The sequence below is a fragment of the Mauremys mutica genome, unplaced genomic scaffold (assembly GCF_020497125.1).
Source record: "Mauremys mutica isolate MM-2020 ecotype Southern unplaced genomic scaffold, ASM2049712v1 000363F_np12_subseq_1:178050_obj, whole genome shotgun sequence".
NCBI classification, from domain to species: Eukaryota; Metazoa; Chordata; order Testudines; family Geoemydidae; genus Mauremys; species Mauremys mutica.
The window spans coordinates 129,409-154,498 of record NW_025422924.1 but is presented as its reverse complement, the minus strand read 5'-3'; the positions used below and the strand labels follow the sequence as shown (position 1 = coordinate 154,498).

At 47.8% G+C, this 25,090-nt stretch overlaps 1 non-coding gene across 1 annotated transcript; it reads right to left on the bottom strand.

The window, feature by feature from the left end:
- Positions 1 to 17,533: 17,533 nt before the first annotated feature.
- TRNAA-UGC lies at positions 17,534 to 17,605 on the bottom strand. The gene has a single exon. It is a non-coding gene; the product is annotated as a tRNA-Ala (tRNA).
- Between the last annotated feature and the right edge of the window lie 7,485 nt (positions 17,606 to 25,090).

Here is a 25,090-nt window from a genome sequence, read left to right as displayed (position 1 = left end):
CCTCCTGAGGTTCAATACACCATTCAGGACCTTCCTTTTGATTCGAAGGAGCTCTTCTCAGAAAAGACGGACTCCAAGCTTCAAAATCTAAAGGACAACAGGGTTATCATCCGTACTTTGGGGATGCATACCCCGGCTACCCAGAGGCGTCCGTTCCGTCCCCAGTTTAACCGCCCTTACTATATGCCTCGCTACAGGCAAGACTCTGGTCGGCGGCGGGGTCGCGGGGGCCGTGGGCGATGGCCTGGCAACCAACCGTCCCAAGGGCGAACCCCTTCTAAGCCATCGGGCCCTAAACCATCCTTTTGAAGATGCGCCCGGGGACGGCATATCGGATCTCTCTCCAGATCCCTCCCTACCCTTTTCCAACCGCCTCTCCTATTTCCTCCCAGCGTGGGCTCGGCTGACCACCGATGCCTGGGTCCTGCGCACGGTGGAGCATGGTTACCAACTCCAATTCGTTTCACCTCCACCTTCCCACCCTCCTTCCCGGTCCCTCTTCAGGGACCCCTCTCACGAGCAACTCCTCTTACAAGAGGTGCACTCGCTCCTAGCCATCGGAGCGGTCGAGAGGGTTCCGGACGCAGAATGGGGCAAGGGGTTTTATTCCCGTTATTGTTTGATTCCCAAGGCCAAAGGAGGCCTTCGACCCATCCTCGACCTGCGAGACCTCAACGCCTACATGCTGAAGTTGAAGTTCCGCATGGTATCCCTCGGGATCATTATCCCTACTTTGGATCCGGGAGACTGGTATGCCGCCCTCGATATGAAGGACGCTTATTTTCATATCGCCATCTTCCCACCGCACAGACGCTTTCTCCGCTTCACAATCGCTCACCTACACTTCCAGTTTGCGGTCCTCCCCTTCGGCCTCTCCACGGCCCCAAGGGTGTTCACGAAGTGCATGGCCGTTGTCGCCGCCCACCTCCGTCGACGCGGCATCTCCGTTTTTCCCTACCTGGACGACTGGCTTATCAGGGGGGACTCGCAGGCCACGGTCCAGCACCAGGTCGCAGAGATCAGACACTTATTCACGAGCCTGGGCCTAGTTCTCAACATAGAAAAGTCTACCTTAGTTCCAACTCAGAGGTTGGATTTTATTGGCGCGACCCTGGACTCCTCTCTAGCCAGAGCCTTCCTTCCGCAGCTCAGGTTCCAGGCCCTTACACAGCTAATCCGCGACCTACAGGCCTCTCGGATGACCTCGGCCCGTGCTTGTCTCCGCCTCCTCGGTCATATGGCGGCTTGCACACACGTCACTCCGTTTGCCAGGCTCCGCCTCCGCCCGCTTCAGCTGTGGCTTCATTCCAGATACCGCCCACACAGGGACCCTCTGGATACCCTACTCACCATTCCAGCGGGTGTCCTTCAATCCCTGGATTGGTGGCTGACCCCTTCCCACGTATGTGCGGGGGTCCCATTCCAGGCTCCTCAACCTTCCCTATCCCTGACAACGGACGCCTCGTCCCTCGGATGGGGAGCCCATCTCGGCGATCTTCGGACTCAAGGCCTTTGGTCGCTGCAGGAATTGAATATGCACATCAACGTCAGGGAGCTCAGGGCAGTACGCCTAGCATGCCAGGCGTTCCGATCTCGCCTCCACGGCCGTTGTGTCTCAGTCTTTACGGACAACACAACGGCAATGTACTATATCAACAAGCAAGGCGGGACCCGCTCTTCCCCTCTCTGCCATGAGGCGATGCTACTGTGGGAATTCTGCATAGCCCACTCAATACACCTGGTAGCGTCGTTCCTTCCCGGCGTCAAGAACACCATCGCGGATCGCCTGAGCAGGTCCTTTCTCTGCCACGAGTGGTCACTGAGAGCGGACATCGCTCATGCCATTTTCCAACGGTGGGGATTTCCCCGTGTAGACTTGTTTGCGTCCCGATTGAACCGCAAATGCCAGGAGTTTTGTTCCTTTCAAGGCCTGGCACCGGGCTCTCTGTCGGACGGGTTTCTCCTTCCATGGACTCGTCACCTGTTCTACGCCTTTCCTCCCTTTCCCCTCATACACAAGGTCCTGCTGAAGCTCCAACGGGACAAGGCACGTCTCATCTTAATTGCGCCAGCGTGGCCCAGACAACACTGGTTCACCACGCTGCTCCGTCTATCGGTAGCCAGCCCAATTCCTCTGCCGCTTCACCCAGATCTCATAACACAAGATCACGGCACTCTCCGTCACCCGGACCTGCCAGCCCTCCACCTCACGGCGTGGCTCCTCAGTGGCTAGACCAGATGGAGTTGCGCTGCTCTGCTCCCGTACAGCACGTTTTATTGAGCAGCAGAAAGCCTTCCACTCGGTCTACATACCTGGCCAAGTGGAAGCGCTTCGCTTGCTGGGCTCAAGCGCGTGACGCTATTCCTTCGGAACTCCCGCTTCCGATGGTCCTTGACTATCTCTGGTCGCTGAAACAACAAGGTCTTGCACTGTCCTCCATCAAAGTGCACTTAGCGGCCATCTCCGCTTTCCACCCCGGTGAGGGGGGATATACGCTGTTCTCTCACCCGTTGACTACTCGCTTCAGAAGGGGCCTTGATCGTCTCTACCCCCAGGTGCGTCATCCAACTCCCACCTGGGACCTCAATCTGGTCCTCCACATGCTCATGTCTCCGCCCTTTGAGCCACTGGCCACCTGCTCCTTGCTGTACCTCTCATGGAAGACGTTTTTTCTCGTGGCTATCACATCCGCCAGGCGGGTCTCTGAGCTCAAAGCACTCATGGTGGACCCGCCGTACACCGTTTTTCATAAGGACAAGGTGCAGCTACGTCCACATCCGGCGTTTCTCCCAAAGGTCGTGTCCGCGTTCCACATTAACCAGGATATCTTCCTGCCAGTTTTCTTTCCGAAGCCTCACGCATCTCCGCGAGAGCAACGACTCCACTCCCTCGATGTTCGCAGAGCGTTGGCTTTCTATATTGATCGGACAAGACCGTTCCGCAAATCCCCGCAACTATTTGTGGCAATTGCTGACCGGATGCGAGGTCTTCCTGTCTCGTCGCAGCGGATCTCCTCGTGGCTCACAGAGTGCATTCGCACATGCTATACTTTGGCTAATGTCCCTTTGGGCCATCTCACCGCCCACTCTACCAGGGCCCAGGCATCCTCCGCTGCCTTTCTGGCGCAAGTGCCTATACAAGAGATATGCCGAGCGGCGACCTGGTCGTCCGTCCATACTTTCACCTCACACTATGCCCTGGTCCAACAGTCGAGAGCTGATGCAGCCTTCGGCTCCGCGGTCCTGCATACCGCCACGTCTCACTCCGACCCCACCGCCTAGGTAAGGCTTGGGAATCACCTAACTGGAATGGATATGAGCAATCACTCGAAGAAGAAAAAACGGTTACTTACCTTTGTAACTGTTGTTCTTCGAGATGTGTTGCTCATATCCATTCCACACCCACCCTCCTTCCCCACTGTCGGAGTAGCCGGCAAGAAGGAACTGAGGGTCGGGTGGGTCGGCTGAGGTATATATGCGGTGCCGTTATGGCGCCACTCCAGGGGGCGCTCAGCCGACCCACTGGGGTTGCTAGGGTAAAAGTCTTCCGACGAAAGTGCACGCAGCGCGCACACACCTAACTGGAATGGATATGAGCAACACATCTCGAAGAACAACAGTTACAAAGGTAAGTAACCATTTTTTAATAGGTACTAATTATATTACCTTCCTTTAATTCTTTATTAACGAAATCCAGTATCGACTGCTCCATTATTTTGCTCAGTATTGATATCAGACTGACACTCTTGTAATTAGCTGGGTCATCTCTTTTACACTTTTTAGTATTGGCACAGCATTAGCTTAATTCCAGTCTTCTGGAATTTCCCCAGTGTTCCAAGTCCTAATTACAATCAACATTAATAGTCCACCACGCTCCTCCACCAGGTCTTTAAAAACTCTTGGATACAAGTTATCTGGACCTGCTTATTTAAACATGTCTAACTGTAATAGCTGCTGTTTAATGTCCTTGTGAGTTCTTGTTGGAATGGAAGGAATGTCGTCGTCAACATCTTATGATACGAGTACATAAGAATATAAGAAAGGCCGTACCGGGTCAGACCAAAGGTCCATCTAGCCCAGTATCTGTCTACCGACAGTGGCCAATGCCAGGTGCCCCAGAGGGAGTGAACCTTACAGGCAATGATCTAGTGATCTCTCTCCTGCCATCCATCTCCATCCTCTGACGAACAGAGGCTAGGGACACCATTCTTACCCATCCTGGCTAATAGCCATTTATGGACTTAGCCACCATGAATTTATCCAGTCCCCTTTTAAACATTGTTATAGTCCTAGCCTTCACAACCTCCTCAGGTAAGGAGTTCCACAAGTTGACTGTGCGCTGCGTGAAGAAGAACTTCCTTTTATTTGTTTTAAACCTGCTGCCTATTAATTTCATTTGGTGACCCCTAGTTCTTGTATTATGGGAATAAGTAAATAACTTTTCCTTATCCACTTTCTCAACATCACTCATGATTTTATATACCTCTATCATGTCCCCCCTTAGTCTTCTCTTTTCCAAACTGAAGAGTCCTAGCCTCTTTAATCTTTCCTCATATGGGACCCTCTCTAAACCCCTAATCATTTTAGTTGCTCTTTTCTGAATCTTTTCTAGTGCTAGAATATCTTTTTTGAGGTGAGGAGACCACATCTGTACACAGTATTTGAGATGTGGGCGTACCATGGATTTATATAAGGGCAATAATATATTCTCAGTCTTATTCTCTATCCGCTTTTTAATGATTCCTAACATCCTGTTTGCTTTTTTGACCGCCTCTGCACACTGCGTGGACATCTTTAGAGAACTATCCATGATGACACCTAGATCTTTTTCCTGACTCGTTGTAGCTAAATTAGCCCCCATCATGTTGTATGTATAGTTGGGGTTATTTTTTCCAATGTGCATTACTTTACATTTATCCACATTAAATTTCATTTGCCATTTTGTTGCCCAATCACTTAGTTTTGTGATATCTTTTTGAAGTTCTTCACAATCTGCTTTGGTCTTAACTATCTTGAGTAGTTTAGTATCATCTGCAAACTTTGCCACCTCACTGTTTACCCCTTTCTCCAGATCATTTATGAATAAATTGAATAGGATTGGTCCTAGGACTGACCCTTGGGGAACACCACTAGTTACCCCTCTCCATTCTGAGAATTTACCATTAATTCCTACCCTTTGTTCCCTGTCCTTTAACCAGTTCTCAATCCATGAAAGGACCTTCCCTTTTATCCCATGACAGCTTAATTTACGTAAGAGCCTTTGGTGAGGGACCTTGTCAAAGGCTTTCTGGAAATCTAAGTACACTATGTCCACCGGATCCCCCTTGTCCACATGTTTGTTGACCCCTTCAAAGAACTCTAATAGATTAGTAAGACACGATTTCCCTTTACAGAAACCATGTTGACTATTGCTCAAGAGTTTATGTTTTTCTATGTGTCTGACAATTTTATTCTTTACTATTGTTTCAACTAATTTGCCCGGTACCGACGTTAGACTTACCGGTCTGTAATTGCCGGGATCACCCCTCGAGCCCTTTTTAAATATTGGCGTTACATTAGCTAACTTCCAGTCATTGGGTACCGAAGCCGATTTAAAGGACAGGTTACAAACCTTAGTTAATAGTTCCGCAACTTCACATTTGAGTTCTTTCAGAACTCTTGGGTGAATGCCATCTGGTCCCGGTGACTTGTTAATGTTGAGTTTATCAATTAATTCCAAAACCTCCTCTAGTGACACTTCAATCTGTGACAGTTCCTCAGATTTGTCACCTACAAAAGCCAGCTCAGGTTTGGGAATCTCCCTAACATCCTCAGCCGTGAAGACTGAAGCAAAGAATCCATTTAGTTTCTCCGCAATGACTTTATCATCTTTAAGCGCTCGTTTTGTATTTTCATCGTCAAGGGGCCCCACTGGTTGTTTAGCAGGCTTCTTGCTTCTGTACAGTACAGCATCTGTTTTTCTCCAAATCCAGGAGAGAACACTTATTGAACACTTTTACCTCTTCTGCATTATTTTTGATAATTCTGCCATTTCCGTCTAGTAATTTATCACTACCATTGTTAGGATTAATATACTTTTCAAAACTTCCTTCTTATTTTCATTGATTGGTCATTGATTTCTGATAGCTTCCCTTACCAATTTTCTACAATTCTGACCTTCTAACTCAGGGCTGAGCAACCTTTCAGAAGTCTTCATTTATTCACTCTAATTTAAGGTTTTGAGTGGGCCAGTAATACATTTTAACATTTTTAGAAGATCTATAATATATAACTAAACTATTGTTGTATGTAAAGTAAATAAGGCTTTTAAAATGTTTAAGAAACTTCATTTAAAATTAAATTAAAATGCAGAGCCCCCCGGACTGGTGGCCAGGACCCGGGCATTGTGAGTGGCACTGAAAATCAGCTTGTGTGCTGCCTTCAGCACCCATGCCATAGGTTGCCTACCCCTGTTCTAACTAATATTCTTTACTACTGACTTCCCTTTTCTTCCTTATATTTTATTTGGAGAGTGTTTCCTACCAGGGAGCCATTAGTAGTGTCCAGAGACAGCCCCATCTCCTATATCAAACTCTGCTAGTAGGTATGTGATAAATGTGAAGACCCTGCCTCCATCTGTCAGCTGTGAGAGACAAAGGTTCTCTCTTTCTACCCTCTGATGCCGCCTGTCTGTTCTAGGCAAGGTGGAGTGAGACTCTGTTAACATGGGCCTCCCGGGGCTTCCATTTACCTGGTGCTGCTGTTCCGTGAATAGTGGGGTTGTGAGTGGGGCAGCAGGTACTGAGTGTTGGACTCTTGCTCTTTCAGAGGCCGGTGACCTTCGAGGAGGTGGCTGTGTATTTCACCAAGGAGGAATGGACTCTGCTGGACCCCACTCAGAGAGCCCTCTACAGGGATGTCATGCAGGAGAACTATGAGACGGTGACCTCGCTGGGTAAGGAGTCCTGTCCCCTGGGTTATTAGAAGCTGTGGGGTCTCTGAAGAACCTGAGCAGTAATAACTTTATACCTTTATTCGTCATAAAAGTTTTGATAAGTTTCCTTGCCCCCCCCCCTTTTTTTGCCTTACCTCCCACCCACTAGTATCATTTTTGGACATGTGCCTTTTTGGTGCTGTCAGTCATTTTAAAATTGCATTGAATGTATCCTTATTGGCTACATTCATAACTACATTAATCACTGTAGCTTTCATGCCTTTTCCTCATTTTAAGAGGAAAATATGCTGCCTGTAGAATTCTAAATTGAGTAAATAGGTGTGTGACTCATGCCTGGCTTGTGTGACAGTCAGATGAGTTCTTTTAGGAGAGCGTGTAATGTTGCCGTTCAGGATCCCATGGGTGAAGGGATAAGCGAGCCGTGGGAGGGACGGAGACGGGGGGTAGTAGATATGCCAGGACATGGGGCAGGTGTGTGCAGGGTTAGAGCTAAGAAGCAGCAGGGAGGTAGGAGGCTGTGAGAGACGAGGAGAAAATACAAGAAGTTCTCAAGTTGCCGGGAGGTGGTGCTGGCTGAGAGTAATGGGAAGAAGCGGAGGGGAGTGTGGAGGAAGGGCACCCAGGAAGTGGGGTGGGTGGGTCAGTGGGAGGGAGGAGAGGTTTGGGGATTTGGAGCTGTGGGGGATCCCAGACCTTTAACCCCCGAATCCCTACCCAAGCCTTGTTGCTTTAGAGCCTCCACTCCAGTTTTATTTCTGTTCAGTTTCACTTTATTATACATTTTTTCCCCCAAATATTATTATTTTAACACTTGACCTCCCTCTCCCACTCATTACCCCCCTCCTCACATAACCTCCCCATCTCCTATGCACAGCGACCCCGGCCACCGATCCTGAGTCCTTGCTGCATCCTCCCTCCCAGAGCAGGGCCCCTACCCAGGCACAAATGGGCACTTCGTTGATGATGTCACAGGGTGGTATAGTCTGTACAATTTTTTACACCTATAAGATTACATATTCCGAAGCCCTTCACACCAGTCGGGCTTATCTCTATATGCCGATACAGTCTGTTCCCTTCTCAGCTCTGATGCTGCAGAGCCTTGCCTGTGTCCCTGTTCCCGTTCGCCCCCTAACCAACATTCATGGGGCCTCATCTGGAGCACTGTGTCCAGTTTTGGGCCCAACACTATAAGAAGGATGTGGAAAAATTGGAAAGCATCCAACGGGGGGCAACAGAAATGGTTAGGGGACTGGAACACATGACTTCTGAGGAGAGGCTGAGGGAACTGGGATTGTTTAGTCTGCAGAAGAGAAGAATGAGGGGGGATTTGATAGCTGCTTTCAACTACCTGAAGGGGGGTTCCAAAGAGGATGGGTCTAGACTGTTCTCAGTGGTAGCAGATGACAGAACCAAGAGTAATGATTTCAAATTGCAATGGGGGAGGTATAGGTTGGCTATTAGGAAACACTATTTCACTAGGAGGGTGGTGAAGCCCTGGGATGGGTTCCCCACGGAGGTGGTGGAATCTCCTTCCTTAGAGGTTTTTAAGGTCAGGCTTGACAAAGCCTTGGCTGGGATGATTTAGTTGGGGATTGGTCCTGCTTTGAGCAGGGGTGGGACTAGATGACCTCCTGAGGTCCCTTCCAACCCTGAGATTCTATAATTCCAATTTCCTTCCCCCCTCCTGTTTGACCCCATTTATAGAGCAATATTCTCAGCTATACCTGAACCAATCATTGTGCTGAAATTTAACTAACCAATTCTAACATATTGTGACATAATTCTCTAACCCAGGCGTCGGCCACCTTTCAGAAGTGGTGTGCTGAGTCTTCATTTATTCACTCTAATTTAAGATTTCATGTGCCAATAATACATTTTAACGTTTTTAGAAAGTCTCTTTCTATAAGTCTATAATACATAATTAAACTACTGTATGTAAAGTCAGTAAGGTTTTTAAAATGTTTAAGAAGCTTCATTTAAAATTAAATTAAAATGCAGAGCCTTCTGGACCGGTGGCCAGGACCTGGGCAGTGTGAGTGCCACTGAAAATCAACTCGTGTGCCACCATAGGTTGCCTACTCCTGCTCTAACCAATTATAAACCAGTACCCTAATTAACTTACACCTGGCAACATTAATTATACAGGAGAGAGAAACAATTAGAGAACCAGACTGATTAACAATGTAAAAGTGGTGGCCATAAAGATAAAGCAATACAGAAATGAGGGTTTCACAACCACAACCATTGATAAGTGATTTCTTGCCAGACAGAATGCTATCAAATTAAGGTTTCTTTAACCATCTTAAGATCCAGACAGGATTGTTTTCCTAACAGCCCAATAGCACCTTATTTCAGTGTGACTGGTTTGGGATGTGAGGATGTGACCCTTCACTTCCCAGCTTATAGCTGTCCCTGCTGTTTAGCCAAAGGCCTTAGCCTAAGAACAAGGCCTCAGACTATCCTAGTGAGAGAAGGCCCAGACACAGGCAGACTGTGATTTTGATTCTTTGTTTTCACACTCCTGTAACTAGCTAAGCGATAAAAATACACCTAAGTTCTAAAAATATAGGCTTTGCAGGCAGGCCTGAATATCGCCATTCTAACAGAGGGTTCTACCCCTTCCCCCGTGCTGTGTCTGTCTTGTCTATTTAGACTGTAAATTCTTCAGAGCATGGGCCATCTACTATTCTGCATTTGTACTGTGCCTAGCACAACGGAGACACACTGTTAGTTGGTCCTTAGGCATTCAGGTAATGCGTATGATTAATAATAATAATAATTCTCCTGCCACTTGGAGCCAAGGAAGCTGGTCTTGGGATGTTACTGCTTAAAAATGATCTGAGCTTAAAACCATGGAATATTCTTTGTGACAAGTATCCCACAAATTCCTCTGACCTTCCTGGTTTTCTTTGCCTGGCATAGGGTTTCTAAATTCCAAACCTGATGTGGTCTCACAGCTGGAACGAGGGGAAGAGCCGTGGGTCCCGGACCTCCAGGGTTCTGAGAAAGAAGTGCTCCCGAGAGCTGCCTGCAGAGGTGAGGACTTGGTTAAAGCAAGTCAAAAACTGTCCGTGAATACAGGAAACATTCGGGATGCCCTACCAAAGACCTTGTGAGCTCTCCAAGTTCAGGATTGTTCCCTGCAGATGTGGAATAATTAGGCAGATGTCACTCATGGCTTCCCACCTATCCTGACTAACAACTGGCAGCAGATCCCTACCTGATCCCACTTTCCCCTGCATGTTCTGGTGAAATGCAGACCAAAACTGATCCCTTCCTCTCTCCTCTGGGGAAAATCAGCTCCTGATAACTTTGATCTCTCCTGCACATATTTTGGTTTGTTCATCCCTTTTAAAATTCCTGTCTCTGAGATTTCCTTTCTCTCAGGCACAGGGAGTGACCTATGTCTGGATTCTCTCTGTCTCCCATCAGGTGATAGGATGGTGCGTGAGAATGAGGAGCAGAAACCCCAGCAGGAAGATGCTGAGCAAGGAGCACCACATGGGACGTTATCAGGAAGACCCAAAGGGAATGTTTCCAGGAGTTGTGCACTCCGAGAAACAGTAAAAGCCTCTGAGACTCAGCAGAGGCCAGAGGAGAACTTCAGTAGCCTCTCAGCCCTTATTATACGTGAGAGAATCAACTTGGAAGAGACAAACTACACATGCCATGAGTGCGGGGAAAGCTTCAGTCAGTGCTCAGTCCTTATCAGACATCAGAGAATCCACACAAGAGAGACGCCCTGCACGTGCGCTCAGTGCGGGAAAAGCTTCAGTCAACGCTCAAGCCTTATCACACATCAGAGAATCCACACAGGGGAGACGCCCTACACGTGCGCTGAGTGCGGGAAAAGCTTCAGTCAGCTCTCAAGCCTTATCAGACATCAGAGAATCCACACAGGGGAGACGCCCTACACGTGCGCTGAGTGCGGGAAAAGCTTCAGTCTGCGCTCACACCTTATCAGACACCAGAGAATCCACACAGGGGAGACGCCCTACACGTGCTCTGAGTGCAGGAAAAGCTTCAGTCGGTGCTCACACCTTATCACACATCAGAGAATCCACACAGGAGAGACGCCCTACACGTGCTCTGAGTGCGGGAAAAGCTTCAGTCAGCGCTTAACCCTTATCACACACCAGAGAATCCACACAGGGGAGAAGCCCTACACATGCGCTGAGTGCGGGAAAAGCTTCAGTCGGCACTCACACCTTATCACACATCAGAGAATCCACACATGAGAGATCCCCTACACATGCTCTGAGTGCGGGAAAAGTTTCATTGAGCACTCAGACTTTGTCAGACATCGTAGAATCCACAGTGGAGAGAGACCCTACACATGCTCTGCATTTGGGAAAAGCTTCAGTCAGATGTCATTCCCTATTAGATATCAGAAAATCCAAATGGGAGAGAACTGTAAGAAATGCCTTTATTAGGGCTTCCCAAAGATTTGTTTTAAAAATATCACATTTGCTAATTCCAATATAGTGATCTTTGCACCATCTTCACTGTGGTCTCTCAGCTCTGCCGGATGAGTTGCCTGCTTCAGACTTTTGCAGTTCACCCCTCTTTGGGGTCAGTCCTGTGATCTTTTCTATCAGCTTCTTTCCTTTTGACTTGTAGGAGCGTGTGTCCCTCCAGCCAGGAATTTCATCAGCTCCAGGTGGGGGAGAGAGGGTTGATGCCAACAAGCTACCCTGAGGCAAAAGTTACCTGTGCCTTACATCCACTAGGACTGTACATGGAATTGGGTGCTCAAGTTAGTGATTTTGGTGTAAAAAGACAATTATAGTTGTAGAGCAGAAGCAGCCCAGGGAGTGAACCTAACAGACAATGATCAAGTGATCTCTCTCCTGCCATCCATCTCCATCCTCTGACAAACAGAGGCTAGGGACACCATTCCTTACCCATCCTGGCTAATAGCCATTAATGGACTTAACCTCCATGAATTTATCCAGTTCTCTTTTAAACCCTGTTATAGTCCTAGCCTTCACAACCTCTTCAGGCAAGGAGTTCCACAAGTTGACTGTGCGCTGTGTGAAGAAGAACTTCCTTTTATTTGTTTTAAACCAGCTGCCTATTAATTTCATTTGGTGGCCCCTAGTTCTTGTATTATGGGAGTAAGTAAATAACTTTTCCTTATCTACTTTCTCCACATCATTCATGATTTTATATACCTCTATCATATTCCCTCTTAGTCTCCTCTTTTCCAAGCTGAAAAGCCCTAGCCTCTTTAATCTCTCCTCATATGGGACCCGTTCCAAACCCCTAATCATTTTAATTGCCCTTCTCTGAACCTTTTCTAATGCCAGTATATCTTTTTTGAGATGAGACGACCACATCTGTACATAGTATTCAAGATGTGGGCATACCATGGAGTTATATAAGGGTAATAATATAGTCAGTCTTATTCTCTATCCCCTTTTTAATGATTCCTAACATCCTGTTTGCTTTTTTGACCGCCTCTGCACACTGCGTGGGCATCTTCAGAGAACTATCCACAATGACTGCAAAATCTTTTTCCTGATTTGTTGTAGCTAAATCAGTCCCCATCATATTTTATGTATAATTGGAGTTATTTTTTCCAGTGTGCATTACTTTACATTTATCCACATTAAATTTCATGTGCCATTTTGTTGCCCAATCACTTAGTTTTGTGAGATCTTTTTGAAGTTCTTCACAGTCTGCTTTGGTCTTAACTATCTTGAGCAGTTTAGAATCATCTGCAAACTTTGCCACCTCACTGTTTACCCCTTTCTCCAAATCATTTATGAATAAATTGAATAGGATTGGTCCTAGGACTGACCCTTGGGGAACACCACTAGTTACCCCTCTCCATTCTGAGAATTTACCATTAATTCCTACCCTTTGTTCCCTGTCTTTTAACCAGTTCTCAATCCTTGAAAGGACCTTCCCTTTTATCCCATGACAACTTAATTTATGTCAGAGCCTTTGGCGAGGGACCTTGTCAAAGGCTTTCTGGAAATCTAAGTACACTATGTCCACTGGATCCCCCTTGTCCACATGTTTGTTGACCCCCTCAAAGAACTCTAATAGATTAGTAAGACATGATTTCCCTTTACGGAAACCGTGTTGACTTTTGCCCAACAATTTATGTTCTTCTATGTGTCTGACAATTTTATTCTTTACTATTGTTTCAACTAATTTGCCCGGTACCGATGTTAGACTTAGTAATTGCCGGGATCACCTCTAGAGCCCTTTTTAAATATTGGCGTTACATTAGCTAACTTCCAGTCATTGGGTACCGAAGCCGATTCAAAGGATAGGTTACAAACCATTGTTAATAGTTCCGCAACTTCACATTTGAGTTCTTTCACAACTCTTGGGTGAATGCCATCTGGTCCTGGTGACTTGTTAATGTTGAGTTTATCAATTAATTCCAAAACCTGCTCTAGTGACACTTCAGTCTGTGACAGTTCCTCAGATTTGTCACCTACAATTTGGCAATGTTTATGCTCCTTTCTAGGATTTGACTTCCACTTTTTAAAGGAAGTCTTTTTGTCTCTCACTGCTTCTTTTACATGGTTGTTAAGCCCCGGTGGCTCTTTTTTAGTTCTTTTACTGTGTTTCTTAAATTGGGGTATACATTTAAGTTGGGCCTCTATTATGGTGTCATTAAAGTGTCCATGCAGCTTACAGGAATTTCACTTTAGTCACTGTACCTTTTAATTTCTGTTTAACTAACCCCCTCATTTTTGTATAGTTCTCCTTTTTGAAATCAAATGCCACAGTGTTGGGCTGTTGAGATGTTCTTCCCACCACAGGGATGTTAAATGTTGTTATATTATGCCGCTTATTTCGAGCAACTGCAGTTATTCGGGAGAATACAGACAGGCAGAGTTTCCCCTCCCGAGGTAGGTCTCGGTTAGATAAACAATTAAGGCAAGCATTTATACCTTTTGTGACATACAGTAAGGAGCAACAACTGCATTTTGTTTGTACATATTCCTTTCTGATAGCTTACTTCTCTCAGCAATTTCTGCTACAATCTGCATTCTATTCTTATCTAACACAAGGTCGAAAACCAGCGTCTCTTACAGTTCTTTTCTGCTCGCCCACACCCTGCTTGGAAGTCTCCCGTTATTAGCTGTTAGTTAGCCTGGTAAATATCAAGTCCCTGAGAAAACACAGTTATACGAAGCAAAACAAAATCACAAACAGAAATGTCATTGGAAATTCACAAATTAAAAAGGAAAATGCAATTCCCATCACTTCATTGTATCTGGGCCATTCCTGTATCGAGAGTACCCGCTAAGGGCCCTGTGTGCTTATGGGAAACCTGGAGGAACTCATAGCACAGCCTCGACATGAAACTCAACTGCTCCCAGGTGCCGCCGTAAAACCCTTTCCCTGCTGTGATGTTGATGATTTTATGAAAATATGCTAATGAGTGTGAATATAATGTAACTGGAACATGCTTCATGCAAAAGGTCTCTTGTGCAGTATCATTACAAAGCTTATTATCTACTGTGTGTGTTCAGCCTATTTGTATGAACCGATCATTCCTGTATCTGAAGCTAGAAATATGAACTATAACTCTGAGGTCCTGTTGTAATGATGCAAAGTGTGGGCCATTAATTAATAGTGGTTTGGACTCCTGATGGCTCCCATTAACCAGGACAATTGACTGGAGATGGCTCTGTCCTGCACCATCTGTGAGTCAGGCCAGGAACAATGAAGGCTTGGGGTCTCACAGGACATGTGGCCATGTCACCTGGTACAGGAATCCATCTTAAACCTGGGGCTTTTCCCCAGGAGCGAGACAAAAGATTCCTGCCTTGTACCAAAGCTGTATAAGGGGGTGGAACAGAAGAAAGGTGGCTGCAGTCATGAGAAATCCCCTAGCTACCACCTGAGCTGGAACAAGGACTATACCAGGTGAAAAGATTGGGCCCAGACAAGAAATAAGTCTAGTCTGCAAAAGAAGCTTATTGGAAGATCTCTGAGGGTGAGATTTTATCTGTATTGAGTTTCATACTGTATTAGTCTTAGACTTGCATGTTTTTGTTTTATTTTGCTCTATGGAGAATACAAACTCCACAGAGAAGGAAAAGTTAATGCCTTGGAAAAATCTGTGTGTGTTAGAGTGTCTAGGAACCACTCTCCTATAGCTTCTTTTCTCTGATTTCCTTTAGAAAATCTGAAGCAGGGAGCAGAAACCATTGTCTTTTCTGAGGTGTGATCTCAGGACCTACTGAGTATGAGACTGACATGCTGCCAACTATGCTAAGAAGGCCCAGGAAAATGTTTAGGCTCAGTGCATATAGGATCCTCCTACAGCAGTGACTGGAGCAGGGAAGGAGCTGGAAGAAGCAGAGAGATCTGGTGCCCACAGACCTGTCCTGGCATCTTTCTCAGTAGCAAGGAAATCAATTTGCCCTTCCAGTAAACAATCTAATGGAACTAATGGCAGCATAGGGGCGATGTTTCTAAAGTATGCACCCACCTCTACATTTTAGAACTTACTCTCCTTTTTCTAGTATAGCACTTTGTATATGAATTAGGCAAAACAAACTACACAGGTAAGAGAAACAAGGGCTTGAGAGAAAGCTTGAACTCATAACCCCAACAGATGGCCCCTCTGCACTAACCCGTTGCACCCCTGAAGATGTTTTTTAAACACATTTGGGAAGCAGGCAGTTATCAGTCTCTGTGGTTCACACCTTTGCCTGGCAATTGAAAGGCTGCTGGTTCAAACTTAACTCAAGATGCGGCTTTTCAGCGATGAGACTCCAGTACATTTTAACAGGAAGAAAATCTCCTCTATTCTGGCTTTGCCCCATTTGACTCCTTCTGCCCATCTTCTCCCCCTCCCCCAGTCTCTTTCCTTCCCCACTGGGGCCATGCAGAGAGGAGCCCCAGTCAGTCTCTGTCACAGAGAGTCTGTATCCCATAAAGGGAGGGAGGGAGGGTTTACTTTAAAACACTGATAATGGGGAGTGGTGTGCGTGGTTAGGGGGAGAAAGGATGGAGAACTAACAGTGGGGCACAGAGAGATTCCCCCAGATTTGGGAATTTCCCCTGCTGCCCCCCATCAGCCAGCTGTGAGAAGAACAACTGTGGTGGTGGTGGGGTCTCCACATGCTGCCCCCGCCCCAACTGCCAGCTGTGGCAATGGGAGCTGCAGGGGTGGAGTCTGCGGGCAGCGGTGCAGAGAGACGCCCGAGGCCCTCCCGCTTATGGGCTGCTGCCAGAGGTGGGTGCACGTTGCTTTTGGGAGATGCCAGAGGTAAATACTGCACCCCTCACCCTCTCCTGCACCCAGAACCCCCTGCCCCAGCCCAGACCCCACACCTGCACCCAACCTCCCTCCAAGAGCCTGCCCCCCACACCCACTCCTGCACCCCAACCCTCTGAGCCCAGACCCTGCACCCAAACTCTCCCAGCGCCCAACCCCTCTCCCTCCCACACCCAAACTCCTTCCCAGAGCCTTACACAGGTGTGTGGGGCAGGACTTGGTCCCATTCTGGGCACCACCAAAAATGATACAAACCTGCCACCCCTGTCCTGCCCAACCTTCTGCTGATGCACCTCAGCCCACACCCGTGCAGGGTTTGAAGCTTTTGTTGCTTAAATTCCAGGACACGGAGGGATTTCAGCTCCCCTTTGCCCAGAGGGAACCTTCACCCCACTCCTAACCAGGTTCTTGTCCATGGGATCACTGTAGGGGGGCTGGGTCCCTCAGTGTCTTTTCTCTCTCTAGGACAGGCCAGGGTGCAATAACTGGGGGCATCTGAGCACCGAGGACCTTCTGTGGGGCTGCCATTCCCCTTCCCCTTCTGTGGTCCCATCTGCCATTGACTCCAGCCTTTTTTCTATCCATCGTCAGCACCATCCCAAGCCAGCAGCACTCGCACAGAGTCCAGTGGCACCTTACAGACTAACAGACGTATTGGAGCACAAGCTTCCGTGGGTGAATCCCACTTCGTCAGGTGAATGTAGTGGAAATTTGCAGGGGCAGGTATAAGTATGCAGGCAAGAACCAGTCTAGAGATAACGAGGTTAGTTCAGTCAGGGAGGATGAGACCCTCTTCTAGCAGTTGAGATGTGATCACCAAAGGAGGAGAAACTGCTTTTGTAGTTGGCTAGCCAGTCACAGAATTCCCACTCCATTCATCTGACGAAGTGGGGATTCACCCACGAAAGCTCATGCTGCAAAACGTCTGTTAGTCTATAAGGTGCCACAGGATTCTTTGCTGCTTCTACAGAACCAGACTAACACGGCTACCCCTCTGATATCTGATACTCAAAAAGACAGTGTCCCCTGCTGGGAGTAAATCACTGACCTCTCTCCTCCCTGAGCACTGACTGCCCCTCTGTTTCCTTGCCTCTCAGTCTGTGCAGATGGGACTTTTCCCTCCAGTGCTGGAGGATTCGCCCTTCTCATCTACCCTTGTGCCAAGCAGCACAGTGGGTGGGAATCTTAAACGTACCGAGGTGACTTAGGAGCAGAACCCCCCCAGACCTTCCATGCAATTGTCACTTGCCCTTCACTAAGCAGGACTGAAACTGGTGCAGGGAGACTGGTGGGCCACATCCCCTCGGGGCATGAGCAAAGCAGCAGGATGAAAAAAATGATCATGGAGATGTTGGGGATTGAACCCAGGGCCTCATACATGCAAAGCATGTGCTCAACCACTGAGCTACATCCCCTAGCAGGTTGTGTTTGCTATGGGTTACACTCAGAGCCCTCCTGTTTCCAGTGCATCCAGTGACCTATAAGCTTCACGAGAAGCCCATTCCCCTCTCTGAGGACCAATCCTGCTCTCCTGGAGGTGACTTGTTCATAGGGGTCATTTTTCAGCAGGGCCAGATTCTATGTGTGGGGCAGAGAGAGTGGGTGCCCTGGTCTCAGGGTGCAGAGATACACTCAGCCATCTCTCCTGCATTGGGTTGGGGGTGCGGCAATCCCCTGCTGCAAGGTCATGGTGGGGGATGCTGTGAGCAGCTCAACACCTCACCCTGGTGGCAGCAGTGGTGTGGGAAGCTCCAGGTATTTCTAAGATCTGCTATTTCCACCTGCCTGTGAAGTCCAGCTTTCCCCAGCACATTCACTGCGGTGCAATTGGGTCACTGTTTCCATGGCTGAACAGCAAAGAATGGCTCCCAGTTTCCTTTCTATTGCCAGCAGGATTAGCCTGTGTCAGTGCTTAATGAGGTGGATCTTGTTGTAGATTGTTATTCGTTCCCCACCTTGACAATTCACACAGTCCCTTTCCCAGGCAGATTCCCAGCACCTCAGTGATCCTGGTAGCAAGGTTGGGTCCTGAGATTTTCAGGGTTCTTTTCCCCTCCACCTGGAGTGAACTCAGCTTTTTCCCCATCCCAGACAATCCATGAAATAACAACAGGGGCATAAAGAAAGAGGGGAGGGAACATCTCACGGCCAGGGCTGGATGTGCCCAGAGCCCCCTGCTTGTCCATTGTTTCCATGGAATTTGGCCCCCTGCTTTGCACAAGGGACAGAGAAAGATCTTGCTGTTCCTGTGTCTGTGCAAAGAAAATTGTGCTTCTGTATGAAAGAGAGGCGGGAAATGGCCCCATGATGGATTAAGGATTAAGAGCAAAGGACAATGATGGGAAGGCTCACAATTGACTCAGTAGTTGCATACAAAGGTGCAGGTTTGGCAGTTACACTGGGAAATTCAGGCTCAGGTTGGCCACCCCGGTCTAGGTGTAGAAGTGACAACATTTAAACTTGAAAGAGGGACCAATTTCCCCATCATTTCACACCTTTACACCCAAACACGATGACTTTCTGAATGAACCCTCCTCGTTCAGCCAGAAGATCTTGGGGTGGATGTAGGAGTCACTGGGTAAAATTCTCTGGACTCTGTTCTGAATCAGGTCAGAGCAGAGGTACCTAGTGATCTAGTCTGGCTGTAAAATCTGTAGATCAACACCATTAATATGAAATTAATCCTCAGAAACAGCTGTTCCCCACCCAGACCCCAGCAAAGGGCTCTCCAGGGAAGGGGGCTGTTGAGGAAGGAAAGAAGGAAGACGTCCTTCTCCCCCTGGAGGAACTGGGCTCTGCGCTTTGGACAGAAAGGAGGGGAAGGAAATGGCCACACGATGGCAGCAGAACCTAAGAAATGAAGCACAATAGGCTTATGTCCACACTGCAATGTAACACCCAGGGCTGCCCCATACCAGCTCAGGCTCCCGGGGCTTGGGCTGTGGGGTGGTAAATTTGCAGTGTAGACATCTTGGCTCAGGCTCAATACCAGGCTCTGATACCTCATAAGGCTGGGAGGGAGTGTAGCAAGTAAAAAAGGTGGAACGGCAGTGGAGTATTACCCTGGTCTCAATGGCATTTCTCCATTGGTCTGTCTGCTCTGGGGCAGGGACAATAACACGTCCTGCTGCATTCGTTATTTCAAAGGGCGGTTTAGGATTTTCATTCTCACACATGGTGCACGAAGCAGGACTCAACCCTCGGCATAAACTAAACGAGCTGCCCACAGATTCTGGCAGCCACAATGAGGCATTTGGTGTGAGAGCTCAGACCTGCCCCTGTCCCACAGGGATGGGGTCATCTGTGAGGGGACTGGGCCACTGACCTACCAGCTCCTAACTCCCAAACTTTCAGTAATATCATCAGTGCTTGTGAGTGTAATTTAAACCATCAAAACAGTCATAGTGGGTAGACCATAGTCTGGACTTCGGGTCTGGAAAAGAGCTGCCACAATCCATAGACCAGGTTGTTATATAACATGCACATGGATTTTAACCCTTCACATACAGTAATGGGAAAGTTCTTGGTTCAGGCTTGTAGCAGTGATGGAATAAACTGCAGGTTCAATAAACAGCTGGGATGGGTCATTCAGTCCTTTGTACAGAGCTTCAGTTTGTAGCAAAGTCTCTCCAGAGGTATGAAGCAGGATTGAAGACAAGATGGAGATGAGGCATCAGCCTTTTATAGTCTCTTGCCATGTGGTGTTTGCTTTCTTTGTCCCAAGGACACTCTGTCCAGCACGTGGCATAGAAAAACCTTAGAGTTCTGTCCATAGGCAGGTCCCTGCAGACCTTGCTGAGTTACAAGGCGTATCTGCCTTCTCTCAGTGGGTCGATTGTGTAGCTGATGGTCTTTAATGGGCCATCAAGCAGGCTAGGCAGAACTGACACCAACTTGTCTGGCTGGGGTGTTTCCCGGAAGCAGAGCACAAGTTTGAAATACGGGCAGCATAGAGCCAATATTCATAACATCAACTACAAAAATGATACACATTTAGAGATGGCATCATTATAATCAACCAATCAGAACCTCTCCACAGACCCCTTACATGACAACCTTTCTACAATATTGGCTGCAAATATACAACAGTGGTCGCAATGGTGATCTATACAGTTACAGATTATGTCAGTAACGCCACAGGAGGTGACACGGCATCAGTGAGACTGATACTGGAATACTGCCTCCAGATTTGATGTCCTCATTTGAAAAAGATGTTGTGAAATTGGAGCTGGGGCAGCAAAGAGCCACCAAATGTCCTGAGGGCTGGAGAAAAATGCCTCCTAGTGAGCTATTGAAAGAGCTCAACCTGTTTAGCTGATCAAAAGAAGATTGAAAGGTGACTTCATTGAAGTGTTGAAGTGCCTTAATGGAGAGAAAAGATTGGATAATAAAGGGCTTTTTAGTCTAGCAGAGAAAAGCATAACAAGACCCAATGTCTGGAAGGTGAAAAGAGACAAATTCATATTACAACTAAGGCACAAAGATTCAACAGTGAGGATGATTGACCACAGGAACAAGCTACCAAGGAAAGTGGTGCATTCTCCATCTCTTGATGTCATTTCATGAAGACTAGATGCCTTTCTGGAATGTAAAAAGAACAGGAGTACTTGTGGCACCTTAAAGACTAACAAATTTATTTTAGCGTGAGCTTTCATGAGCTGCAGCTCACTTCTTTGGATGCATAGAATGGAACACACAGACAGGGGATACAGGCCTAAAAAAGAAAATAACAGAACGCCACTAGCCATCACCTACAGCCCCCAACTAAAACCTCTCCAGCGCATCATCAAAGATTTACAACCTATCCTTAAAGATGATCCCTCACTCTCACAGATCTTGGGAGACAGGCCAGTCCTCGCTTATAGACATCCTCCCAACCTGAAGCAAATACTCACCAGCAACCGCACACCATACAACATAAACACTAACCCAGGAACCTATCCTTGCAACAAAGCCCGATGCCAGCTCTGTCCACATATCCATTCAAGTGACACCATCATAGGACCTAATCACATCAGACACGCCATCAGGGGCTCATACACCTGCACATCTACCAACGTGATATATGCCATCATGTGCCAGCAATGCCCCTCTGCCATGTACATTGGCCAAACTGGACAGTCTCTACGCAAAAGAATAAATGGACACAAATCTGACATCAGGAATCATAACATTCAAAAACCAGTGGGAGAACACTTCAACCTCTCTAACCACTCAGGGACAGACTTGAAGGTGGCAATTTTGCAACAAAAAAACTTCAAAAACAGACTCCAAAGAGAAACTGCTGAACTTGAATTAATATGCAAACTAGATACTATTAACTGTGGTCTAAACAAAGACTGGGAATGGTTGGGTCATTACACCAATTGAATCTATTTCCCTATGTTAAGTTCTCCTCACACCTTCTATGGGCCATCTTAATTATCACTTCAAAAAGTTTTTTTTTCCTCCTGCTGACGATAGCTCATCTCAATTGATTAGACTCTGCCTGCTGGTATGCATACTTCCACCTTTTCATGTTCTCTGTATGTATAATATCCCCTGTCTGTGTGTTCCATTCTATGCATCCGAAGAAGTGAGCTGCAGCTCACGAAAGCTCATGCTAAAATAAATTTGTTAGTCTTTAAGGTGCCACAAGTACTCCTGTTCTTTTTGCAGATACAGACTAACACGGCTGCTACTCTGAAACCTTTCTGGAATGTGTTTGCCCCAAAAGTAGCTCTTGTGTCATACAGGAGGCCTGTGATATGCAGGGGGTCAGATTAGATGCTCTAATGGTCTCTTCTGGCCATAAAGGCCATTTCTGAAAAACTGAGTGTAGCATTGGGAGCAGCGCCTGATGTTTCCCTGTCTAGCCGGCTTGCTGCCTAGAACGAACGCTCCTTGAGTGGGGTGATCCACAGGGAGTAGCTCAAACCTCCAAAGTGCCTGGCCAGGGGCAGGACATTGGCACAGCAAGGGAGGGGTGTGGCAGTGACATCACAAAGGCCTTTTGCAGGACCTCAGACTATTGGTCCAAGGTGGTGGGGAGGTGGTGACCTCACAGAGAGATGCTGACATCAGCCAGGCAGGACCGGGGCGAGGGGCCAGGGAAACCTCAGAGACCCCTGTGGCTTTGCTCCAGCAAGTCTCCTTCTCCAGGTCTCTCTTTGAGGACTGAGGGAGTATTCGGGTTCACGGACGTGAGCGCCAGGAGGAACCTCTTTCGAGTTTCCTCCTTCCCTTTTAGTGATTTTACTAGAAAACAGCCGTCCCTGTTTAGAAGGTAAGAGCTTCCTGGAGGTTTGAAACCTGTTCAGTCTGATCCATCTGGTGACAGTTGAATTCTAAGCATGGAAAACACGATCTTAAGGAGGCAGAAGTTTATTGCGCACCTGGGATTTTGTCCCTCAGAATCACTGGGGACATTGGGGTTTGTCCTTTTTGTTTCCCCTTTTCCTCCATCCATCCCTCCTTTCTCTTCATTTCTTGCTTCTTTTGTCCTTTCTCCTGTTCCCCTCCCAACACCAGGAGTGTGTGTGTGTGTGTGTGTGCCTGTGTGTGTGTGTGTGTGTTGCAGGGGAGGGCTCTGCAGCTCCCACTGTGGGAGGTCCACCCAAAAACGTGGGGCTGAAATAGTGCTCGGGCAGTGATCCCCACCAGTGACCTGGGCCATCCTTTGGGCTCTCTGGTGAGAACCCTCAGCCTCCCGCCCTCAGTCTCTACCCTGATTGGCTGAGCAGGGGGTTATTGACAGGGAGGAGACTCAGGTCCTTGTTGGTCTCTTTTAAGACCAAGGAAATAAGTCGGAACCAGTTCTATGTTTGATGAATTTTGCTGCTTCTCTGCATTAATGATCTCTGAGCAGTTCATGATTCTCTCTAACATTGCAGTTCTCCTCAAATACTTGCTGAATAATTCCTGTGCACTGTTGTTGGTCTGGAGCTCATCTGAGAGCATTTTATTCAGGTCATTCAATGTCTGAAATTCAAGATCCAATGGTTAGTTTGAAAATCAGGGCTCTTGGGTCCTATTCCCAACTCTGCCACTGACTGGCCGTGTGACCTAAGACAAGTCAATTCTCCTTTCTCACATGTAGCTTCTCCCTCTTTCAAGTAGAGATAATAATGATCTGCTCCTACCTAGCTCAACACACTCACTCTTCCCCAACACACACACTGTCTCTCCCCACATACACACAGTCTCCACACCGCAGTTGAAAAGCAGCTGGTAATCTAGTAAGATGCCCGTGGAACGGTGGGATAGAGAAACCTGCATCGTGTGATGCTGTACCAGCCCGTGAGGCATTGCAAACCCTTCCCAAAACACCCTGCAGCTAGTTGCACAGTGGGATAGTTGCCCACAGTGCACTGCTCTCTGTTGCCATCCACGAACTGCTAGCATGGATGTGCTCTGGTGACACAAGGGGCATAGGGAGGACATTCAATAGCTGTTTAGTTAAAACACTTTAACTAAAGCAGCAATGCCAGGGGGTTGGTGGCTCCTTTCTTTCCTCACCCTGGAGTAAACTCAGCTTTTTATTCCATTCTTGATGCTTCATGGAATAACAACAGACGACCGAAGAAAGACGTGGACAGGGTGGGTCTCAGGGGAGGGGCAGAGAGGTTCGAGCGGTGGGCAGAGCAGGTCTCGGAGGTGGGGGCAGTGGGCAGGGCAGGTCTCCGAGGAGGGGCAGAGAGGTGGGGGCAGTGGGCAGGGCAGGTCTCAGGGGAGGGGCAGAGAGGTGTGGGTGGTGGGCAGGGTGGGTTGCAGGGATGGGTCAGAGCAGTGGCAGCTGGTGGGCAGACCTTGTGGTAGCGGGTGGAGAGGCACGAGCAGGAGGCAGGAAGGCCTTGGGGGAGGAGAGGAGCGAGCGAAAGGTGGATCAGCAGTCCTCAGCCAAAGAGGAAGAGCGGGGGGTGGGAAGTGGCCAAATAGGAGCAAGGGGGGAGCACAGGTGGGGCCTCAGAGAGAGGAGAAGGGTGGGGGGCAGTGCCATGGTCTGGGCACCAATGGGCCCCCCACTTCTAGGGAGCTTCCAGCGCTCACACCCAGCCTCCCCAAATGCAAGAGCCATGGGCCACCTATTCTCTTCATCTTCACTAACCAAGCCCCTCCCCAAGCTATGTTGATGGGAGAAGCCCTCCTGTTGACACAGCACTATCTGCACCGGGGTTAGGCTGATATAACTGCATTGCTTAGGGAGGTAAATTTTTTACACCCCTGAGTAATGTAGTTACACCGATCTAATTTTGTAGTGTCGACCTGTCCCCAAAGAACCTTGGGAGTAAAACTTCACCTGCTCCTCTGCTTTACTGAATCCAAACACAAGCAAAACTTGTCAGGCCCAGATGGAGGTTGGCAGAGAGTCAGGTGTGTGCAGACATGATCCCTTCAGCAGCTGTAGGCACCATGGCTTAGCTGGCTAAAACCACTGTTTTGTATACAGGAGATCCTGGGTTCAAGTTCCAGTGGTACCTTACTGAGTTGCTTTTGGGGCACCTGGTATTGGCTACTGTCAGAAGACAAGATTCAGAGCTAGATGGACCTTCGGTCTAGCCTAGTGTGGTTTTTCTTATGGTTTAAATTACACTCACAGGCACTGATGATAGAGTTACTGAAAGTTTGGGAGTTAGGAGCTGATAGGTCAGTGGTCCAGTCCCCTCACAGACGACCCCGTCCCTCTGGGACAGGGGCAGGTCTGAGCTCTAACACCAAATGCTCATTGTGGCTGCCAGAATCTGTGGGCAGCTTGTTTAGTTTATGCCGAGGGTTGAGTCCTGTTTTGTGCACCGTGTCTGAGAATGAAAATCCTAACCTGCCCTTTGAAATAACAAAAGCAGCAGGACGTGTTTCTGTCCCTGCCCCAGAGCAGACAGACCAATGGAGAAATGCCATGAGTCCAGGGTAATACTCCCCTG